Here is a 10,030-nt window from a genome sequence, read left to right as displayed (position 1 = left end):
CTTTAGCCATCAGGTGTGACAGAGGCTGCACACCGGTGACAAATTAGAGAAATCCAATCTGCATGTATGTTTTACTTGTACCACACAGTGTTTGTTTAATATCATCTGGCCACTTAAGACAGGGAGATCTAAAATGAAAAATCCAGATTTCCCATTCTTTTTCTTTTTTTTTTTTTTTTTTTTTGAGACGGAGTCTCGCTCTGTCACCCAGGCTGGAGTGCAGAGGTGCAATATTGGCTGACTGTAACATCCGCCTCCCAGGTTCAAGCAATTCTCCTGCCTCAGTCTCCCGAGTAGCTGAGATTACAGGCGTGCACCACCACGCCTGGCTAATTTTTGTATTTTTAGAGGAGACGGGATGTCACCATATTGGCCAGGTTGGTGTCGAACTCCTGACCTCGTGATCTGCCCGCCTGAGCCCCGCAAGGTGCCAGAATTACAGGCATGAGCCACTACGCCTGGCCCAGATTTCCCATTCTTTTTAAAAACCAGAAGACCTGGCCACACAGGGTCCTCTTCCCCAGCCAGTAGTGATCCTCTGGAGTTTCTGAGAGGGTTCATGCCACACCCACTCCATCGCCTGCTGCCTTTCCCACCTACTCCAGTTAACTCACTCTATCACCACCTGACCTGTCAGTGTCTGGGCTTGTGATTCCTGTGTAAACAAAACCTTCTATTGGGAAGAAAGTTTTATGAAGGGAGCTGTATGAGGGGAGACATGGGTCCCTAGACACCCTAAAGGAGAGATTGAAGTGGACCCAAGCTATAAACCCTCCCCTGTCAGCCAGCTTCCAGCTGCCACCAGGCCTACTCCTGCACACCTGACATCTTTGCCCACGGTCATCGATGCAGTCACTTTCTTCACTGCCTCCTTCTTCTTCTCCTTCTTGTCACTGTTGAGCTCTGCCTTCAGCTCGAAGATCTCCCCTAAGGAAAGGAGGCAAGCATGAGTGATCCCTCCCTACCCTGGCAGGGGACAATTCCTGGTATCTAACTTCCAGAAGAACCAGAGGGAGGCACGTAAGACATCCTATGCTGTTGGCTGAGGGCAGCTTCAGGCGCCTGGCCTCAGGTGGGCCAGGCAACAGTGAGGGATGACTGTTAGGACAGGAATTAACAAGATGGAAACTTGTAGGCCGGGTGCAGTAGCTCACACCTGTAATCCCAGCACTTTAAGAGGCTGAGGATCGGCCAGGCACGGTGGCTCATGCCTGTAATCCCAGTACTTTGGGAGGCCGAGGCAGGCGGATCACGAAGTCAGGAGATCAAGGCCATCCTGGCCAACATAGTGAAACCTCGTCTCTAATAAAATACAAAAAATTAGCCTGGTATGGTGGTGCATGTCTGTAATCCCAGCCACTCGGGAGGCTGAGGCAGGGGAATTGCTTGAATCCGGGAGTCTGAGGCTGCAGTGAGCTGTGACTGTGCCACTGCACACCAGCCTGGGCGACAGAGCGAGACCCTGTCTCAAACAAACAAAAAACAAACATGTTTTTTGTAGGAGAAAGATTTAAATCCTGGTTCTGCTGCCTGCTAACCCCCAGCAAGTTGAAATCACTCTGAGCCTCAGTTTCCTCATCTATAGAATCAAGATGATGATGCCTACTTCACAGGGTTGCTGGGGCCGTGGACATAACGCATGTAAAAAACAAGGCCGGGCAAGGCTGAGGTGGGTAGATTGCTTGAGCCCAGGAGTTTGGGTGAGACCAGTCTGGACAACACAGTGAAAACCTGTCTCTACAAAAAATATAAAAATTAGCTGGGCATGTTGGCATGCATCTGTAGTCCCAGCTACCTGGGAGAATTGATTGAGCCCAGGAGGTTGGGGCTGCAGCTCCAGCCTGGGGGACAGAAACCCTGCCTCAAAAAAAAAAAAAAAAAGAACAAACACAGTACTGGCACGTAGTACATACTGTACAGATGGCAACTCCTCACTTCCTCCGACTTGGAGGGTATCTTGTTGGTTAAGACCATGAGTCAGGTGAGCCCCAGCCAGGGGACCCGCACAATTCCCTCCACCTCTCTAAGCTGGAGCTCCCTCATCTGGAAAGTGGGGGATGATGCTGAAAGTTGCATTAAAGACTCTAAAGTGTGGAAAGCACTCGGCAGAGCCCCAGACACCCAGTGAGAATTCAATGAGCAGTGGCTCTGGTGCTACACACCTACTGAACTCAAAAGAGGTACCCTGGGCTTCTGCGAGCTCCCAGGCCAGGCCATGTCTATGCCCATAGCTGCCCAAGGCAACTCTCCTGCCTACCTGGCTCTGGAGAGGAGGGAAGCAGGCAGGCCTCCCTTTAGGTGTGTCTGAGGGTGGGTTGTGGGGCAAGGTACTAGAAAGGGCCCACTAAGGCCCGAGGCCCAGTGCCTGGTTGGAGCCCCTGAGGACCAGGGTCCTCAGGCTGGGCTGGCAAGCAAGGGGCAGCCCGCTCACCTCTGGGCCTCGCGGTCGTCCTTGGGCGTATAGTTGGCGAGGCAGTCCAGGATGAAGATCTGGCCCCACTCGGTGCACTCAATCAGGGCTGTCAGCAGCTTGTTGATGGACTGTGGGTTCAGATGGAGCAGGTTGCTGCTGGGGTGAGACTCGGCGATTTCTGAGAGCGCTGCCACTGCGTTGGCCACCACCTGGTTGAGAGGGTGGCAGGGGCAGAGGCTGGGGGTGCTGCTCACAGGCCAGGGGGCAGTGGGATAATGATGCTGGCTGGTCAGAAGTCAAATATCCTGAAAGGAATATGACCTAACGAGGAGGGTCTGGAGCTGCAATGAGACCAAATCCAAGCACTCACTCTGCTGACTCCTCTGCAAACTGGAACAAAAACAAGTGTGCCTGCCATTTAGAAAAACAAGAAAGACCTAACTCCAAGTGCCTAGCCACAGAAAGCATTCCCAGCTTCCTAACACAGCAGCGCGTGTCTACCAGCAACAGCAGCTCACTTCAATGCTTGTCAGCTGTGCTTCTCAGAGCTAGGGGATTCCTGCAGAGCTCCTCGAGGCTACTGGGAGTGGATGGGGGCTGGAGAAGAGGGGCTTGCCAGGTGAAGCTCCAGGCCCTCAATCCACTTCCACTAGAGCAGGTGTTTTGTCTTTTTGTTTGTTTTTTGGTTTTTTTTGAGACGGAGTCTTGCTCTGTCGCCCAGGTTGGAGTGCGGTGGTGTGATCTCAGCTCACTGCAACTTCCACCTCTTGGGTTCAAGTGATTCTCATGCCTCAGCCTCCCAAGTAGCTGGGATTGATTACAGGTATTCACCACCACGCCCGGCTAATTTTTGTATTTTCAGTAGAGATGGGGTTTCCTCATGTTGGGCAGGCTCATCTCAGACTCCTGACCTCAGGCGATCCTCCCGCCTCGGCCTCCCAAAGCTCTAGGATTACAGACATGAGCCAACGCACCCAGCCTATTTTGTTGTTGTTGTTGTTTTTGAGATGGAGTCTCTCTGTGTTGCCTAGTCTGGGATGCAGTGGCTCAATCTTGGCTTACTACAACCTCTGCCTCCTGGACTCAAGCAATCCTCCTGCCTCAGCCTCTCGAGTAGCTGGGATTACAGGCATGCACCACCATGCCCAGCTAATATTTGTATTTTTAGTAGAGATAGGGTTTGGCCATGTTGGCCAGGCCTTAGTGGGCCCTTTCTAGTAGCTGGTCTCAAATTCCTGACCTCAGGTGATCTGCCTGCCTCAGCTTCCCAAGTTGCTGGAATTACAGGCGTGAGCCACTCGCATCCAGCCTCAGGCAGCTGTTTGGTCTTTTTTTTTTTTTTTTTTTTTAAGACGGAGTCTAGCTCGTTGCCAGGCTGGAGTACAGTGGCGCCATCTTGGCTCACTGCAACCTCCGACTCTCAGGTTCAAGCGATTCTCCTGCCTCAGCCTCCCAAGTAGCTGGGACTACAGGAGCATGCCACCACGCCCAGCTAATTTTTGTATTTTGAGTACAGATGGGGTTTCACCATGTTAGCCAGGATGGTCTCGATCTCCTGACCTCGTGATCTGCCCGCCTCGGCCTCCCAAGTACTGGGATTACAGGCGTGAGCCACCGCGCCCGGCCCATTCTTCATTTTCTTTGTGACTTCATAATTGAGCTGGGAGACTCTCTGGCCACAGCCCTGTTCATTTTGTGTCTTCTCTACTCTTCAAGACTGAAACAATCCTGGACCTCCAGAAGTCTTGGCAACAGGGTTTCTGCATCATCTCAGCTCCTGCAAGCACAGTCATGTGGCCCTCTGGTGTTGTGGCTGTGGCTGTTGCCTCTTGGTCAGGCCCAGTAGATGCCGTGATTAAGCGAGTGCATGTGTTACCACGTGCACAGAGTTTGTGTGAGACAGTAAGAATTGTTTCCCCACTGTCATGAGCACAGGAGGTGGCCCCAGACACATTATTGACCATGGGAAGGTTCCCCATCCTGACCTGACCTTGGTCTCCTTCTCCACGGAGCTCCATGTCCACTGGGCTCTTCTTGTCTTCTCACCAACGTGGATATGTTTATTGTGTCACAAGCTGGCTGAGCCTGAGCACCTCTGTTAGCCTCTCAGGAGGTATATCAGGTCTTCTCAGTAGGCAAACAGATCTCTTGCATCTGTGGGAGTGGGGGCATATCTGCAGGTAATAAGAGCATCCAGCAGCTTGGCTGGGCGCAGTGGCTCATGCCTATAATCCCAGCACTTTGGGAGGCCGACGCGGGTGGATCACAAGGTCAAGAGATCAAGACCATCCTGGCCCACATAATGAAACCCCATCTCTACTAAAAATACAAAAGTTAGCTGGGCGTACTGGTGTGTGCCTGTAGTCCCAGCTACTCGGGAGGCTGAGGAAGGAGAATTGCCTGAACCTGAGAGGCGGAAGTTGCAGTGAGCCGAGATCGCACCACTGCACTCCAGCCTGGCGACAGAGCGAGACTCCATCAAAAAAAAAAAAAAAAAAAAAAGGCAGCAGCCAATATCATAGTTATAAATGGACAACTTTACCAGCTTCAAAGGAAGCATCCAGATCAGCTCCAAGACCTCTGTAGACTTGTGGCCGATGGTGTTTCAGTCATGTCTTGCGCTCTCTGCCAGCAGCTTGACACCAGCCATTGCTATCCCATAGTCACCATTTGCACACCACTGTGCACATCAGTCACTTCTCTTTTGCTGATCTGGATCAAGTCCCTCTCACCAAACACTGGCGTGTCTTTGTGTGCACTACACTCTCCACTGTCAGCCTCTGCTACATGGTCCCCTTACAGATGCTGAATGTCCCATGCGTGCTGCTCTGAGCCATGGGATATGATAATGTCCAGTCCCTCGGACTCCGTGAACTCCTCCATACTTGTCTTCTTCACTCCTCACAAAGCACCCAGTCCTCGTCCACATGAGTAGATGGGCAAGCACTGTCCCCATAGGCTCTTTTTGTTGGACTCCCACAGAGGGCACTGAGGACTGGTTGGGGGCACCTAGGACTACTGACTGTTCTGCCTTTGTATAGACACGGTCTATCCTGGAACAAATCCATCTTCCAAGGGAGTAGATGAAGGGGCCACTGTATTTACAATGCCCCAGGGACCTGCTCACATCTGCTCGTCCTTTCTGTAACCTCTACCTTGGTTGGACCTGCCTGCAGGCCGCCTTTATACCTCCACAGCCCACTGTGACCCCTCACCGTCACACAACACTGTGTCTGCGTCTCCATCTACACAAAGCCACCTGGCAGGAAAGGACACCCCCCTCCTCTCAAAGACTGACACTTTTCAGCAAAGGGTGACCCAGAAAAGATGCAGACAGAACAAGGCCAGTGTACCTAAACAATACCTACCCAAGGAATGCACAACTTTCTACAGTACAAGAAACTCATACTTCATTTCAATGGACTTCACAGGAGAGTTTAGAAATGAAGATTGGACAAACTGTAGAAGACACACAGAAGTATAAATACACAGAGATGTTGGGCAGATATGCCAGGCAAACACTCATGAAACAGAAAGGTGATGTGGCTGTGGTGATAAACAGCAAACTCAACATGCTTGAAGACAACGTGGTTTATTTTGTCTTTAGAAGATCAATGCCTAGGCCAGACCAGTGGCTCACACCTGTAATCCCAGCACTTTGGGAGGCTGCGGTCAGCAGATCACCTGATGTCGGAGGTTCGAGACCAGCCTGACCAACATGGAGAAACCCCATCTCTACTAAAAATACAAAATTAGCCAGGCATGGTGGCACATGCCTGTAATCCCAGCTGCTTGGGAGGCTGAGGCAGGAGAATCACTTGAACCTGGGAGGCAGAGGTTGCGGTGAGCTAGGATCACACTATTGTACTCCAGCCTGGGCAACAAGAGTGAAACTCTGTCTCCAAAAAAAAAACAAAACAAAACAAACAAAAAAAGAACATCAATGCCTATTAATAAATGGTTCAATTCAAAGAAGAGAATTTCAGCTCTCAGCTCCAACACTGATGAGCTGTGTGACCTTGGACAAATCCCTTCCCCTCTCTGGACCTTGTTTTTTGTGTACTTCACATGGGGATAATGATAGCACTGATGACTGGGTTGTGGTTAAGAATTAAAGGAGACAATCTGCATAGTAAATCCTCCATAAAAATGTGCTTCTGTGACGTAGGGTGAGGTCCTGGAGGACAGGGAGGTGTCCCGTTTTTTCCGGGACCCCTCCAGGGCCCCACCCCCAGGGCCTCGCTCTGTGCCAGACACACAGTAGGAACACAGATTGCTGAAGGAACTGAGTCTCCATTTCTGTGGCTACTGGCCACAGACCCAGAGAGCCAAGGCAGATTTTCAGAACACCCTCCCGATCCAGGCCAATTCTCCTGTGTTTATCCATCTCATTTCCTGGCTAGGTGCGGGCAGAGCAGCAGCCCAGGCCTGGCCTTCTGTGCTGAATCTGGTGGGGGGCAGCGGCAGCTCCTCCTCCAGAAGAGCGCCTCCCAGTGGAGGCTAGGAAGGAAGGGAGGGCTGGGAGTGGTGGTATTACCAGAAAGGGGTCCCGATCCAGACCCCAAGAGAGAGTTCTTGGATTTCTCAAAAGAAAGAATTCAACATAAAACTAAATTTTATTTTTGCATTAGTGCATCTTTAATGCTAAAGTTACTTTTTAATAAAATTTTATGAATCTATCCAGTTTTAATTAATTTGACTACAAGGTAAGATTTTTCATAACAATTTATAATTTTTTTCTTGTTAAAGAACAGATCAATGTTCCCAAAAACCCTATTATTTTGATGTATGGGCCCAGATTCTGGCTCTGTTTCAGCTTCTTGTGTTTAATATTTAATTTATGGAAGAATTAAATAATACCCTTTCATTTTAGTTAACTTGCTCACAGAATTCTTTACAAAGTTTCATAAACCTCCTATAACTTGCTTAAACTTCATTTTCTTTCAACTAAAAATAATCCTTAAACTTTCGAAGTTAGAAAAAACTCATTTTTTTTGAAAAAACCATTTTCCCATGTCAAAAATACATAATTTTTCTTTTTAGTGTAAGCAATTTTAACTACATACCAGGTGCGGAGTCTAGGATACAAGACAGAACTGCAGATAAAGTCTGACTCTTTCTAGCATAGCTAGCAGGCATGGCTAACTCCACCTGTCCCCTGGCCTCGGCTAGAAATCTAATGGCTCCAAACCAGGTAAACTGAACAATTTTCCAAAGTCAAAGAAGCAGTTTATGACATTAAAGCACTTAGCGAATTTAATCTCTGACTTAATTTAAACCAAATGTCTAAATTTTGAAGACATTTTCATTTTACCAATAACTTTTAAAAGCCTTTATTTCCCAAAGATTACTGAAGTTACATGAACTAAAAAGTATGAGAACTATTTTTCTGATGAAATATTTGGGAGCTTTCATTTTCTTTGAAGCCAATTAAAGCTCCTTTATATAAACATCATACACAGCACTTCCAGACAAGATAGAGCAGTTCTAAGTTTTTCTTTCCTATGTTATGACTTTCTGACTTGTCCTATACTTCCCTTTTTTCTTTTATCTTTTATTTTATTTTGAGACAGAGTTTCAGTCTTGTTGCCCAGGCTAGAGTGCAATGGTGCAATCTCGGCTCACTGCAACCTTCACCTCCCAGGTTCAAGCGATTCTCCTGCCTCAGCCTCCCAAGTAGCTGGGATTATAGGCATGCACCGTCATACCTGGCTAATTTTGTATTTTTAGCCGAGATGGGGTTTCTCCATGTTGGTCAGGCTGGTCTCAAATGCCTGACCTCAGGGTGGTCCGGTCGCCTTGGCCTCCCAAAGTGCTGGGATTACAGGAGTGAGCCACCGCGCCCGGCCTACCTCCCTCTTTTCTAAATAATTAGTCATTCTACTTTAGAACAAGAATTTGTAATACAAGATCCTCTCTCCCACAAAATCTCTTTCCTTCATAACCTTCCTTACCATAAATACAACTTCTTATCCACAATTTTTTTTAGCTCTCTCTCCCCTACTAATTTCTGATGTCCACCCACATCCAAAACATCAGGTAAAGCAAGGCAAAACAAAGCAGAGCCTTCCCCAGGTTTTGAGAGGGACCTGTCTGCTTACACTTCTTGGGGTCCAGGAGGAAAACAGACGCTCCTCCTAAAACGGGGTCTGTGACACCTTCTGTTTTTCCCAAGGAGTCCCAGGCTGCCCAGAAATAACCTTAGCTCCTCTCATGTGGCCATCAAGAGTGGCGACAAGACAGACTAGGGAAATAATTCAGTCAACTGAAAAGAAAAAGAAAAACTTAGTACTGTCCCCATTGTAAAGATGGATAAACTGAGGCACTATGCAGTTTAAAAATTCATGTTCGCAGAGTTAGGCTCCAAAGCTCACTCAACCATCCTGTAAGTGTGCTAATGCTACGCCCAGTCACTGATGCACTTGGTATGGTAGCTCACGGCCCCCTTAGAGCTTAGAACCTGGGTTTCATGTCCTGATCTACAGCTATATAATTTAACAATTTTCCTCTGAATTTGTTGGATTCTACCCCTAAATCTCTCAAATTTTATTAATATGACTGAATCTTAAAGGAGGCTGTGATGCCTTTAGTCTGTAGAAGTATTAACCTATAAACAAAGGACTACCTGAAGTTAATGGTATTCAAATTTTTTGTAAATGCTTTAAAACATTGAGGGAATGTATTGAGAAACACACTTAAGAAACTGCAACTGATCTACTCTGGACAAAAATTTAGAAACCATCTCTTCAAAATAAGCTGTATAGTGGTACTTATGCATATTTTTACATATATCAACAATATTTTACATATTCATGGCCTCAAAAATAATTAAAAAGTGTAAAACTTACAGACCTTATACATTTCTGTTGGCTTGAAAAAAATGATACAATATAGATTGTTTCTTTAAAGTAGTCAATAAGATGCACAAATTTCTAGAGTAATCAGTAAAAAAAAAAAGTTCATACCAAAGATAGTATTATTAGGAATAAAACAGGGCTCAACACTGCAGGCTCTTAAAGGCAAAAGTTAGTGAAGCCTTGTTTTTGGTAGAGAATCTTGGCTTAAAAACATTATACACATGATCCTCCCCTTCCTTTTCCTGTTGCAAAGATGTGGTGATGAACCAAATTTGCTCATGCAAATGACAATACTCTTGAAAATGGTGGCAGAGAAATAAAATGAAGGGAATATAGTTCACTTAACGATCTCATAAATTGGAACTTATTACCCCTGTGCCTCTTGAGTATCTCCAGACTAATATGTGACAGACATGAAATGGCTGTTTGCTGCCAATATTTTATTCAATGCTTCATTTTTTCATTCCTTGAATAACTACTTACAACGCATTAACAGGATCATGAAAGCACAGCTACTCAAGTATCTAAATAATTATGCAACAATTTTTTTCCTCATCACTAAAACAATAATGGACCAATTATTTTTAAAATACAATATGCTGGGCCAGTGAGGTGGCTCACGCCTGTAATCCCAGCACTCTGAGAGGCCGAGATGGGCAGATCATGAGGGAGGTCAGGAGTTCGAGACCAACCTGGCCAACACGGTGAAACCCCGTCTCTACTAAAAATACAAAAATGAGCCAGGCACAGTGGTGTGCAC

This window comes from Pongo pygmaeus, chromosome 23 (assembly GCF_028885625.2).
Source record: "Pongo pygmaeus isolate AG05252 chromosome 23, NHGRI_mPonPyg2-v2.0_pri, whole genome shotgun sequence".
NCBI classification, from domain to species: Eukaryota; Metazoa; Chordata; class Mammalia; order Primates; family Hominidae; genus Pongo; species Pongo pygmaeus.
Note: the sequence above shows the minus strand (reverse complement) of the source record.